The sequence below is a fragment of the Molossus molossus genome, unplaced genomic scaffold (genome assembly GCF_014108415.1).
Source record: "Molossus molossus isolate mMolMol1 unplaced genomic scaffold, mMolMol1.p scaffold_m16_p_21, whole genome shotgun sequence".
Taxonomy (NCBI): domain Eukaryota; kingdom Metazoa; phylum Chordata; class Mammalia; order Chiroptera; family Molossidae; genus Molossus; species Molossus molossus.
In genome coordinates, this window is record NW_023425357.1 from 21,772,522 (window position 1) to 21,785,916 (window position 13,395).

At 50.2% G+C, this 13,395-nt stretch overlaps 1 pseudogene; it reads left to right on the top strand.

Moving 5' to 3' along the window:
* Window positions 1-2,054, top strand: part of LOC118638987 — a 30,735-nt pseudogene extending 28,681 nt beyond the window's left edge.
* The last annotated feature ends 11,341 nt before the right edge of the window (window positions 2,055-13,395 follow it).

Below are 13,395 nucleotides of genomic sequence, written 5' to 3' on the forward strand. Positions count from 1 at the left end.
CCATCAAAGCGACGTTGTCATTCTCCAGGACCCCCACTTGGAGACACACAATGTCCACTTGGTCATTTTGAGGCAGGAGAGTAAGAAGCTAGGAAAATTCCCGGACACGTGGAATGGGGAAACTGAGGCAGGATACATAAACAAGGCCAGACAGTTTGAACAACTTACAGCCAGCTGCTGAGTCAGCCGGGGAAGACCTTATGGTCCTTCACAAAGAACACTTGAGAGCATAGGGTTCCTACCTCCGCTCCTTGACCAGACACCAGACACCGCAGCTTAAATCACCCTGGTCAGGGAGCTAGAGAACATTAATGCTAATTAATGCCATTTGTGCCAGCTACCTCCAAGGGTCAGGGGAACAAATAACAAAGAACCTGATTAGAGCCAGACAGACCCAAGGTAAAAGGGAAGCAGGGAGGCTGACCAGAGAATGATACCCCGCCCAGCTGCTCATTTGGATGCATTGGTGTATTATAAACACACCTGGGAAGCTGATGAACATTCTGCTGAAAACTTCCCCTGAGATCCTAGCCCACAAAAACAAAAAAAAACACCTCCCAAGACAGACTCAACGAGGGCTTGCTGTAGAGCACGCCCATGCCCCTTCTCGGGCATGAACTTTTTACTTCCTCCTAAACTCTAAGGGTCCCCACGAGACTTGCAACCAGGGGAGCGGTGGGCAGCAGCAGCTCGTCCCAGGCTAACCTCGGATCCTGCCTCCAAGGCCCCTTTTCCTCCGACTTCTCAGCGAGCCAAAGCAGCCCCGACATGGCTCTTTCCTATCGTGTTTCTAGGGAGCCAAGCAGCCCCGACATGGCTCTTTCCTATCGTGTTTCTAGGGAGCCAAGCAGCCCCGACATGGCTCTTTCCTATCGTGTTTCCAGGGAGCCAAGCAGCCCCGCCTCGGCCCTCCTGTTGCCCCTTCTACCCTAAGCCCGTCCTCTGTTCACTGTCCCAGCTGCAGTAGCGTACCCTCAAATCTCCTGGACCCGTGTGTGACATCCTCCCTGCACGGGGTCAAGAACCCCCACACTAGCGCCAGCCCAAGGCAGCCCGGCCCTGGGCCGGTCCTGTTCAGAAACATTCGGTCAAGTTGCTTTAGGTCGCAACCAGCCTTTGAAAAAGGAGAAACCCAAATGGAAAAGTGATGACCCCATGACCGATGGACACCTGTGCAGCAAGAGGGATAGATTTGGGGATACTGCACCAGCTTCTTTTTTTTTAAATTGTCACCAGAGGTTTTTTGTTTGTTTTTTGTTTTTGTTTGTTTTTTGTTTTTGTTTTTTTGCATTTAGAGTGAGAGGGAGAGAGGAAGAGAGAGAGAGAAACATTGATGTGAAAGGGACACATCGACCGGTTGCCACCTGCACAACCCCAACCGGGCCGGGGACGAACTGCAACCGAGGTGCGTGCCCCTAGCGGGAACCGAACCCAGGACTCCTCGGTCCGCAGGCGGAGGCTCTAACTGCTGAGCCAAACCGGCCAGGGCAGCACCCGCTTTCGAAGGCTCAAAGAGGTCTGGGACGCCTGGAAGGCTGCAGCGCATGCTTTTGAGAGCCGTGATCACGGATTCGCACAAATGATGTTGGTGGCGCAAACCCAGCGTTACCCACGGTGCACTTACAGAGCGCTGTGACGACTGGGGAACGGATCCAGCTTCCAGTCTGTCGCCTGGCGCCACTCATCAACAGGACAGGGACGGAGCGACAGAGGCTCTGGCTGTTGAGCCACCTCCCAATTCCGGATACGAATCTCAGCTCCGCTTGTGCCTGTCCACCGGCAAAGGCCTCAGGCCTGCGGTCCGCAGTGCCGGCACTACCACGGAGGGCGGCTCCACGCGCAGAGTGGAACGGAGGAATCCGTGGGGCCCTCTCGCCGGCAGAATGGAGCTGGAGAAGCTGAAGACTCCAAAGGGCTAGGTTGTGCAGGTTATCACGAGTCAATCTTCGCAAAACCCAGCGCCGGCGAGAACTGAGCCGGCCGATTGGCGGGCCCCAGGTCCCTCCCACTCCTTTCTGTTGACGCTTGTTTTCACTGCTCGGAATTCCATGTAGTAGGTTTAGTTCGGAGGACATAGTGAAAAATCCACTCCGTTGGTGATGGAGAGCAACAGAAATCATTAATAAAACACGAAGAGCTAGCCTGTGAGACTCGTAACTACAATGTCTAATTTGAGGGGCAGTTAAGAAATAGATAACTATTTACTTTAAAATACTCAGCAACGCCCTGGCTGGCTTGGCTGGGGGGTTAGAGCGTCGGCCTGCGGTCCAGAGAGACCCAGGTTCGGTTCCTACTAAGGGCACGAGACCCAGGTTTGGTTCCTACTAAGGGCACGTACCTTGGTTGCCGTTTGTCCCGGGCCCTACGGGTAGCAACCACTCAATGTGTTCCTTTCACGTCGATGTTTTCTCTCTCTCTCTCTCCCCGTCCCACTCTATCTGAACAAAATAATAATAAAAAAAAAAGTCCTCAGGTGACGATAAAAAATTAAAAATAAATAAAATAAAATACTCAGCAACTATGTAGTGCACGTATGTAAATGATGGGGACTGTAAAGAGACCATCGCATCCATGAAGAACAGCACCAAGCACCTTGTGAACACAGCATTTTTATAAAAATAAATCAGTCCGGCCGGTGTGGCTCAGTGGTTGAGCGTTGACCCATGTACCAAGAAGCCGCCAGTTGGACTCCTGGTCAAGGCACATGTCCAGGTTGTGGGCTCAATCCCCAGTGGGGGGCAGGTGGGGACGGCCAATCAATATTCTCTCTCATCGATGTTTCCATCTCTCTCTCTCTCCCTCTCCTTTCCTCTCTCTCTAAAATCAATAAAGAAAAAAATATAATTTCCAGAAATCATAAACAGAAGGTAGAATCAATATTGGTTTTTTAATGATGTGAACTATGCAGGAGCCCTGTGTATCAGATTCTCAACAATCTTGTAAAACTAAAACTAATCTAAAATTTGAATTTTAAAAACCATAGCCCTGGCACAGTCTTTTGCAGTGGTCACGCGCGCCACCTTGTGGGCATATAGCTACATTACTTGTGACCATTCCCCGTGAAACAAACTACAGGCAGGGTCACAAGCTGGGCATGGGAAATGGAAAAGGCCTGTTTCCTGCCCCGCAGTGGCCCCCAATCAAGTTGGGGGAATGGTATGGAGAAAATACAGGATTCCTTATCACAGCTGGCATTTATCTGCACCTTCACCTTGGGCTGCAGACTGAGCGGATCCATCCCACTGTCACTGGTCCAAGACAGCTTCATGGGGTGTGATGGTGACCTCAGCTTTATTTCCTGTAGCCCCTTGAACCTCCTGGGCAGGGGGCTTGGGGGGCGGCCACCCTCTGGATAAAAAGCCCAGAAGTTCCCCATGATTTTTAATGTCCATTTTTAGGAAATTGGGTCGGGAGATGGGGTGTCTTGATTCATTCATTAAAAACATCCAGGCCCTGGCCGGTTTGGCTCAGAACTTACAGTGTCGGCCTGAGGACCAGAGAGTCCGGGGTTCGGTTCCCGCTAAGGGCATGTACCTCAGTTGTATTTGTCCCCGGCCCCTGTTGGGGTCGTGTGGGTGGCAACTGGTCGATGTGTCTCTCTCACATCGATGTTTCTTTCTCTTTCTCCCTCTCTTCCTCCCTCTCTATCTGAAGATAAATGCAAAAATGTCCTCGGGTGAGGATTAAAAAGAACTAAAAAAATAAAGTCTAGTTTCAGACTTTGATTTAACGTGAAATCTCTCCCCTCCCCCCGGAGCCTGTGGTGGACAGCATGAGGAGGAGTGTGGGTTTTTTCTCTTCCTTGCTTCCTTCTTCCACAGCTGCTGCTTTTGGCTAGGGTTGCAGGTAAAACATACCCAGTTAAATCTGTATTTCAGATGAACAACGGATACTTTTTTTTTTAAGTATAATTATGTCCCATGCAATATTTGGGGCTATTTATACTAAAATATTATTCACTGTTTATCTAAAATTCAGATTTAACTGGGTGTCCTGTATCTCTCTCTGTTCCATCTGCCACCCTATTTCTGAGCCCTCCGGGCTTGCGGTGGAGGGGGAGGGGAGGGAGTGGTGGGTGCAAAGTTTTCACTTGATATATGGTGGTTTATTGGTTTCCTGCTGCCGTTGTAACAAATTGCCACAAATTTTGTGGCTCAAGACATTACTTGATCCCCTTAAATCAATGCAGCTCCAGCTCAGAAGTCTAGAACCAAGGTGTTGGCATGACTGCCTTCCCTCTGGAGGTTCTAGAGCAGAATCCCTTCCCTTGCGTTTTCCAGATTCTAGGAATCCTTCCTCCAGCTTCTCGCTGGTCACACAGGATCTTCCCGTCGCTCCCTCCCTGTTCTCCTCCCCTCCTTCCATCATCACGTCTTCTCTGCCTCTGACCCCCTGCCTCTCTCTTGTAAGGACCCGTGATGACATTGGACCCACTCAAATAATCCAGGGTGTTCCTCCACCTCAAGATCCTTAACGGAATCACATCTGCAAAGTCCCTTTGCCATGGAAGGTGACGGAATCGCAGGTTCTGGGGATTAGGGCGTGGACATTTTTTTGGGGGGGCGGCTGTCACTCAGCCTCCCACAGGTGGTGAGTTGTCTTGGGCCATCTGGGCCTGGCCCAGTTTCCAGCTGACTTTGAGCTTATGGCCACTTCTGAGCCTCCTCGGGAGGCCTCCTTGCCCACAGCTACTCCCCTGGCTGGGCAGTGCCTGTCGTCTGGATGGCAGCTCCCAGATCCCTCTGGAGCTGGCGCCTGGCAGCCTGTCGCTGCTGGGCCCTGGGGAGAGTGCTTTCCAGCGCCACTCCAGGCTGCTGCGCCCATCAAGCCTTCTGAGTCCTGTCCCCGATCCTGCACCTCTGACCGCCTGCTGGGTGGCAGCAGGTGGGCACGGCCAGGAGCAGGCTCTAGTCTTCGACCCCGCACCTCAGCTACTGCGTGTGTGACACGGACGTTGGCTGGAGTGCTCAGAGGTGCCATCAGGACCCTCATCCCCCGCAGCCCTGGGGTGAGAGGCAGACTCCCCATTACTCCTGGGAAAATGGACTCGGCCCTCCTGCAAGTCTTTCCTAGATCCCCCCTCACCTCTACGATCTCGAACCTTTCACACCCTCCTTCTGAAAGCAGTCACCCCTCCCTGGAGAGGAGATGGGGCTCGTGGGAGGGCAGGTAGTGGAGGGGCGTGCCAAGCAGTGGGAACAGCGTGTGCGCAGGTGCGGAGCTGCGGAAGAACAGCTCGAGGGGGCTCGAGGGGGGGCGAGGGGCGAAGGTCCCAGGAGAAAGCTGGAAAATGAGTGGGGCCAGGTGATCGAGTGCTAGCCCTGGAGGACAACTTGACAGGATGAACAAGCTGTGTTTTCTGGGGGTCTGATGAGCTCTGGCACGGGGGCAGAGATGGTCAGCTTGAGCGAGGGCTCCCCAAACCAAGGGCGTTCTCATCAACAGTCACAGAGAGGCCCTCTGTCCACGGGGCCTTGGCATGAGCCTCCGCTCAGCTCTATTCTTCCAGCGGACCGACTACAGCCAGGCCAGTTCACCCTCCAGCCCTCGGTGTTCTCATCTGTGCAATAGGCAGGGGAGAGGATGATAAGCTTACCTAGTTATTGTGGGTGTCCGTGTAACGAGTCGGTCACGTAATGAACACAGCAAGGGCCCGGCATGCAGTGTGTGCTGTGGACCTGGAAGCTGTCCCCGTGGTCACTTGCCCACGCAGCCCGTAGAGCATGCTGGAGACCACGGAGCCGGCGGCTACTGCTCTGTAGTTGGGGGGGGGGGCAGGGTTAGTCTGAGGGCGGGACAGGGTCCAGCGTAGAGAGAGGGTTGCTGGGGCTCCCTGCATGCAAGTGGGCTCCCTAAGGGCCTTACCTAGAAGTTGGTCCATGTAGCTCAAACTGCGGGGTTCCCTGGATGGTTCCAGAGAGGGGCATTCGGGGGGCATGGAATATGTGGGGTGAGAAATGGCAGATGCCCAGCTGGAGGGTGCCTGGCAGGAGGCTCGGCCCTTCTGTGGGGCATCAGAATTGGACTCAGAAGACCTGTTGGTGTTGTTGGCAGAGACCACCACAGATGGCAGGGCCAGCCTGGTCAGGACCCTGGGCACGCAGGAGGATTCAACACCCAAAGTTGACATCAAAACGGGAGCTGGAGAGACCCCCGATGCCCAGGGAGCAGTGGTGGGTTGAATGAACATAACGGAGGGATATCTAATGACAACAAAGTCTCACCTCACATGTAGAATTTCAAATACAGGAATATAAATCTGTGCCAATCAAGAACACTTTCCAAGCCAGGGAGCCGACGGGACCACAGCTGTTTTCGCGATGCCCACGGATCGTGATGGCGCAGAGTCTGTGGAATAGTACCTCTCTCCACACTCGCCCAAGGAGATGGTGGTCTGAAAGGACATGCTGCCCGTGCGCAGGGATGTACGACGGAGCAGCTGCCACACGAGGTGGGTCATTTGCAGTGCCTCCCCCACTGAAGAAAATTGTTCTCAGAAATCATCATGAAGTGAAATGAGGAATTGTACTGGTCAGGAAAAAAGTGCAGAGTTAAAGCGTTCTTTCGTAGAATTTTGTATATTTCGTCATTCCAGTAAAAACCTTATAAAATTAAAATATTACAGTAGAAAAAGGGGGAACATAATGAATTAATAATTTTTATTTTTATCCTTACCCGAGGACATTTTTGCATTCTTAAAAAAATTCTTCAGATAGAGCAGGAGGGAGAGAGGAAGGAAAAGAGAGAAAGAAACATCGATGTAAGAGAGACACATCGAGTGGTCGCCACCCACGTGACCCCAACAGGGGCTGGGGACAAACTGCAACTTTAGTGGGAACTGAACCCGGGACTCTGGTCCGCAGGCCAATGCTCTAACCACTGAGCAAAATTGGCCAGGGCCAGATTAATATTTTATAATTACACAATGTATTTTTTTTTTTTTTTGAGAAGGGGGAAAAAAATGAATACCTGTATATTTGTGTGGAAGCATGTGTAGCAAGTTGGAGACTGCTATCTTTAGAGACTGCTCCAGGGCTGGCCCATGGCTGATATCTGGGAACTTGGCTCTTGAACTATCCCCGCATTCCCTGATGAGAAGGGTGGGCCACTGGACTGGACTGTTAGCTCAAACAACATGACTTATGTTTGCCTTCTGGGAATCTGGAATTTGGGCACCTGCCAGGCAGAGGGTGCCTGTGTGACCTACCCCTCATAAACACCCTGGGTGCTGAGTCTCTAATGGGCTTTCCAGGGCAGAAAAACTGCACACGGTATTGCATTTTTTTTTTTTTTTTATCCTCACCCGAGGACATTTTTGCATCTATCTTCAGATAGAGAGGGAGGAAGAGAGAGAGAGAAACATCGATTTGAGAGAGAAACATCAAGTGGTTGCCACCCACACGTCCCCAACAGGGGCTGGGGACAAACTGCAACAGAGGTATGAGCCCTTAGCGGGAACCAAACCTGGGACTCTCTGGTCCACGGGCCGATGCTCTAACCGCTGAGCCAAACCGGCCAGGGCGGTATTGCATTTTTCATTGCTAGGGGAAGAGGGTCGACTGTGTGATCCTTCATGGGGAGGAACACGGGGAAGCCTGGGTATGGATTTCCCCAGACGCCTCCATTGTCTTTTTCCTTTGCTGATGCTACGTTTTCACGGTAATGAAATTAGCCATGAGGTCAGCTATATGCTGAGTCCCTAAATCCTTCTAGTGAATCACTGAGTGTGTGAATAGTCTGAGATCCCTGAAACATTTCATCAGTCATGTTATGCATTAGTAATAATAAATAATTTTATGGTTTCTGTGTGGAACCTTAACTGCAAATTTGTCAATCATTTTGTTAAAATTGATATTCTTGACATATGAATGTTCAGTAGTACAGCTACATGTCAATCCATTTTTGCCAATAGTTGCCAGAAGAACACATTTTGTTTAAACTTTATTTATTAAAATTTTTTTTTCTTTGTTGATTTTAGAGAAGAAGAGAGAGGGGGGGAGAGAGAGAGAGAGAGAAACACGGATGAGAGAGAGCATCAATTAGCCACCTCCTGCATGCTCCCCACTGGGGATCGGGCCCACAACCTGGGCATGTGCCCTGACGGGGAATCAAACCGGGACCTTTTGGTGCATGGGTCGACACACAACCACTGAACCACACTGGCTGGGCTAAACTTGATTTTTAGAAAAGTTTTAGATTTACAGAAAAAATTTAAAGACAGCACAGTTCCCACAAACCCTGCACCCCAGTGTCCCATAGCATGAATGGTTTACATTATTAGGGTACATTTGTTACACTGAATGAATCCTTATTTCTACATTATTATAGGCTAAAGTCCATAATTTATTCAGATTTCCTTGTTACCTATTACCCTTTTTCTGTTCCAGCGTACCATCTAAGGTCCCCCCTCTCATTTGGTCACTGCGTCTCCTCTGGTTGTGACAGTTATTTGAATTTTCCTTGTTTTGATGACCTGGACAGTCTTGAGGAGTGCTGTCAGAAATGTTGTAAGATGTCCCTCGCTAGGATTTCACTGATGTTTTTCTCACGGTTAGATGAGGGTTTTGGGTTTGGGGAAGACCCGGAGGTAAAGTGCCATTTCCATTTGATCCTATGAAGCATCCGAGTGATCAAGGTAATTTACTGCTGCTGGTGTTGACTTTGACCACCTGTCTGAGGGAGCATTTGTTGAGCTGCTCTGCTGCAGAGTCAATCCCCTCCCACTGGGAAGGTGACTGTGCAGCCACACCTGAAACAGGGGGTCACCCTCAGAGCACCTACACAATCCTTGGGCTTCTTCTTTTTTTTTTTTTCCATTTATCTTCAGATAGAGTGTGAGGGAGGGGGAAAGGAAGAGGGAGAGAGAAACATCGATGTGAGAGAGACACATTGACTGGCCGCCACCCACACGACAGCAACTGCGGCAGGGGCCGAACCGCAACCGAGGTACATGCCCTTAGCGGGAACCGAACCCAGAACTCTCTGGTCTGTGGGCTGACACTAACCACTGAGCAAAACTGGCCAGGGCTCATTGAAGTCCTTTTGTTTTTTTTTGTTTGTTTGTTTTAATCTTCACCTGGGGACATTTTTCCATTTTTTTGTTCAGATAGAGTGGGAGGGAGAGAGAGGGAGAGAGGAAGAGAGAGAGAAACATCGACGTGAAAGGGACACATCGAGTGGTTGCCACCTGCACAACCCAACCAGGGCCGGGACAAACTGCAGCTGAGGTACATGCCCTTAGCGGGAACCGAACCCAGGTCTCTCTGGACCACAGGCCGACACTCTATAACCGCTGAGCCAAACCGGCCAGGGCATCGTTGGGGTCCATTTGAATGGGACATTTACCTCTTCCTCCCTATTGATTTATTTAGTCAATCACATATGTATGAACATGTTTCATTAACTTTACTTTCCAAATTTCTTGCATGAAGCAACAGCTATATGAATAGAAAAAGCCTTAAGCACAGGGCTATGTTGGACAGAGATTCATAGGACTTTCATTCCACAGTACATTCCAGAAACTGAAGAACTGTTCATGCCTCTGTGTCTTTGGGGTTCACTCCGTCTAAAGCCTTTTACATTGCTCTGTCGTTGAGAATTTCTAACCGTAAACGTGCCACATGGGACCGTAGTGATAGCACTGAAGTAGTCTGAGGTCTGTTTCTTGGTCTTTATAATCACTGTGCTTTTGACATTTGTTTCCGATCTTTGTTGATGCAGGGGAGGCCTCGGGAGGAGCTGGAGACCCTGGCTGCACGCTGTGTGGGCTCTGGGAAGGCGGTATTTCAGAGTACTCTGGGGATCGATGCTCTACGGGGCCAGGTCTGTACCTGGTGTTCTCCAAATAAACCCAGCTTGTAAAAGATATGAATAAAAACGTACTTTTGTTGTTGTTGGTAATCCTCACCTGAGGATGTTTTCCCATTGATTTTTAGAGAGAGCAGAAGGAAGGGAGGGAGGGAGGGAGAGAGAAAGAGAAACATCAATGTGAGAGAGACACATTGATTGGTTGCCTCCTGCGCGACACTGACTGGGCCGGGGATCAAACCTGCAACCCACAACCTACGTGCCCTTGACCAGGAATTGGACCTGTGACCCTTTGGTCCGAGGACTGATAAAAATGTACAAGTTTGAAGCTTATATAAATATGATTACAATACAACAGTAACAGCAGTAACTGCTAAGAACAGAAGCCAACAAACCGTGGCTTACAAAGCCAATCCAACTGGCTGCCTGTTTTTGTATAACCAGTGAGCTCAGAATGATTTTTACATTTTAAAAATGGGAAAAAGTCAAAAGACAAATAATATTTCACAACGTGTGACAATTATGTGAAATTCAGTGTCCATAAAGTCACGGTGGAACACAGAAATGTTCACTTGTTTGTGTATCGTCTGTGGCTACTTTTGTGCAATGACAGCGGAACTGAGTTGCGACAGAGGCCATGCAGCTTGAAAAATCTAAAGTGTTTCCCCTGTGGCCTTTCACAGAAAAAGCCTCCCAGCCCCAGCTTTAGTGCTGACACCAGTATAGCTGTCCCCCCTTTATCCGCGGTGTCCCTTTCTGAGATTTCCGTTACCTGCGGTCAACCCCACTCTGAAAATGTTAAGTGGAAAATGCCAGAAATAAACAATTCATGTGTTTTACATGGCTCGCAGTTCTGGGCAGCATGATGCAATTTCTCGCTGACCTGCTGGGTCCTGTCCTGGACGTGAATCATCCCTTTGTCCAGCGTCTTCAGGCCATCGACGCGCCGTTAGTCACTTAGTAGCTTCTGGTTATCAGATTGACTGTTGAGGGGGCTCAGTATTTGAGTTCAAGTAACCCTTATTTCCCTTAATGATGCCACATTCACGTAACTTTGATTAGAGTATATCCTTATAATTGCTCTATTTTATTATTAGTTATTGTTAATCTCTTACTATGACTAATTTATAAATTAAACTTGACCATAGGTATTTTTGTGTGTATAAAGAAACACATAATAACCTGGCCAGTGTGGCTCAGTGGTTGAGCTTTGACCCATGCACCAAGAGGTCGCCGGTTCGATTCCCGATCAGGGCACATGCCCAGGTTGTGGGCTCGATCCCCAGTGGGGGGCATGCAGGAGGCAGCCAGTCGATGTTCTCTCTCATCGATGTTTCTATCTCTCTCTCCCTCTCCCTTCCCCTCTCTCTCTCTCAAATCAGTAAAGGAAAAAAAAAAAAAGAAACATATAGTGAGTTTCATACTATCTGTGGTTTCAGGCATCCACTGGGGGTCTTGGAATGTGCACCCCCAAGATAAGGGGTGGGGTCACTGTACAGGGCTTTTGCAGGGAAGGGAATTATATCACTGGTGTTGCTCAGAATTGCTGGCTCTTGGTGATACAAAGCAGATGGAGTTTTAGTTGGCTTTACTGTGTTTTAACCTAAAGCCAGGCCACTCTGCCTCCCTGGCTTCCCCCTGCCTGCCGCTGGGACGGCCCACTGCCCCCATCTGCCCTGGGCGTGCTCCAGCCTATAGGAAGTCAGAAGGCAACCGCTTTGAGCATTGCTGGAAGTGTACACAAGGCTGTGCGCGCGAAGTACACGAGCACACTGCTACCGTGGCTGTGGGTGACAGAAACCTAACTCGAGGAGCCACGCTGAGGGGCTGGGTCATTCACTCTCATCGCATGGGCGTTAGCACACTTTGCTCCCAAGGAGCTGCTTCTCCTTGGCCATGGGCTCAGTTCTCAGACCACTTTTCTGCGAGGGCCCAGGGACTGTGCCTTAGAGAGCTGTCATCAGCTAGGCTCAGCCCTGGGGCAGGGCCGGAAGGGGCTCTCCTCTTCGTTCCAACTTGGAAAATGGCCAGGAACCTCTGATTGGCAGGCGGGGTGGGGATGAAGGTGGGTAGAAAGAGCTTGGAAGGCAGGAGACCCTTGACACAGCAAAGGACATGCTCAGATGGCCTGGGTTCGTAAGCCTGGAACGCCTGTGTATTCCTCCCTCTCCCACCTGTTTCCCTGCACAGCCTCCCAGCCTCGCACTGTCCTCATGTTCTGTTCCTTGGAACTTCCCCAAAATTCTCATCCACGGCTAGCCCCCAACCACCTTCTCCCTGTGATCTGATCATCATTTGCTGACTCATTCAAGGAGCAGGGATGGATGAGAGCAGAGGCTCTGTCATTCACTGCTGTGTCGCCAACGCCTGGCATGTGGTAGGTGCTCAATGCGTATTTGCAAACTGGAGGGACAGCCTGCCTTTGTGCTTTTTGTCAAGCCCATAGTCTGACAAATCTGGTGTTAGCTTATTGTATCAGGAACCCTGGGCAGCTCACCTGGCAAAGGTGAAGGGTTTTCATAGGATTCTGTGGAAGGGTGAGGTGACACGAAGCAGTGTTTTGAAAGGATCTGGTCAAAGCAGGGTCATGTGTGAAGGGCCAGTGTCTGGTGTGGGCTGCACAGTGGACCTGGCTCCTGTTCCCTTGGGAACCACCAAGTCAAGATAGCTATGGAATGTTGTGTCCATGACGCTGTGTCAGGATGCTGTGTTCTGCACCTGCGCTGGAAAGCCAGGCTCTTTTCTGGCAAAGTGACTTACATACTCCAGGAGGGAGCTGGGGGTTTCGTTCCTACTGGGAGTTTCAAACAGCAAAGTTTCTGCTAATGTATGATTTTAGAGGTCAAAGTTCTTTTCGAGTGAAACAGTCATTACTTTGAAAAGGGTGTTGTTGTAACACTACAGCTTCAGCTGGGTGTCCTTGAGAAATACTGGTCCTTGAACTTGGTAGCTGTTTGGTTTTTTTTAATCCTCACCCGAGGACATTTTTCGATATTTTGTTCAGATAGAGTGAGGGGGAGAGAGAGAGAGAGAGAGAAACATCGACATGAAAGCGACACATTGAGTGGCTGCCACCCACACGACCCAACCAGGGCTGGGGACAAACTGCAACCAAGGTACGTGCCCCTAGCGGGAACCGAACCCGGGTCTCTCCGGACCGCAGGCCGACGTGGTAGCTGTTTTTTAAAAAAATGTTTTAATTGATTTTAGAGAGAGATGAAGGGAAAGGAAGAGAGGAACATTGATCAGCTGCCTTCTGCACACCCCCTACTGGGGATCGAGCCTGCAACGCAGGCATGTGCCCTGACTAGGGTTCAAACTAGCAACCTCTTGGTGTACCAGATGATGCCAGATGCACTGACCCACACTGGCCAGGGCTGCAGCTGGTTCTGTTTGTGTCTGTCATTTTTGCCTGATGTATGGGCCAGGGCACTAAGATGTTTTCTCAGCATAGGGGGCAGGACAAGTCTGTGTTGAGTAAGGGGATTGGGTTGAAGGAGGCAAAGAGACCAGGAAGGAGGCCATTACTTTGGTCTCACTTGGACTTACATAGGGAAGTGAGGGGGATGCAGGACATATCTTGGAGGT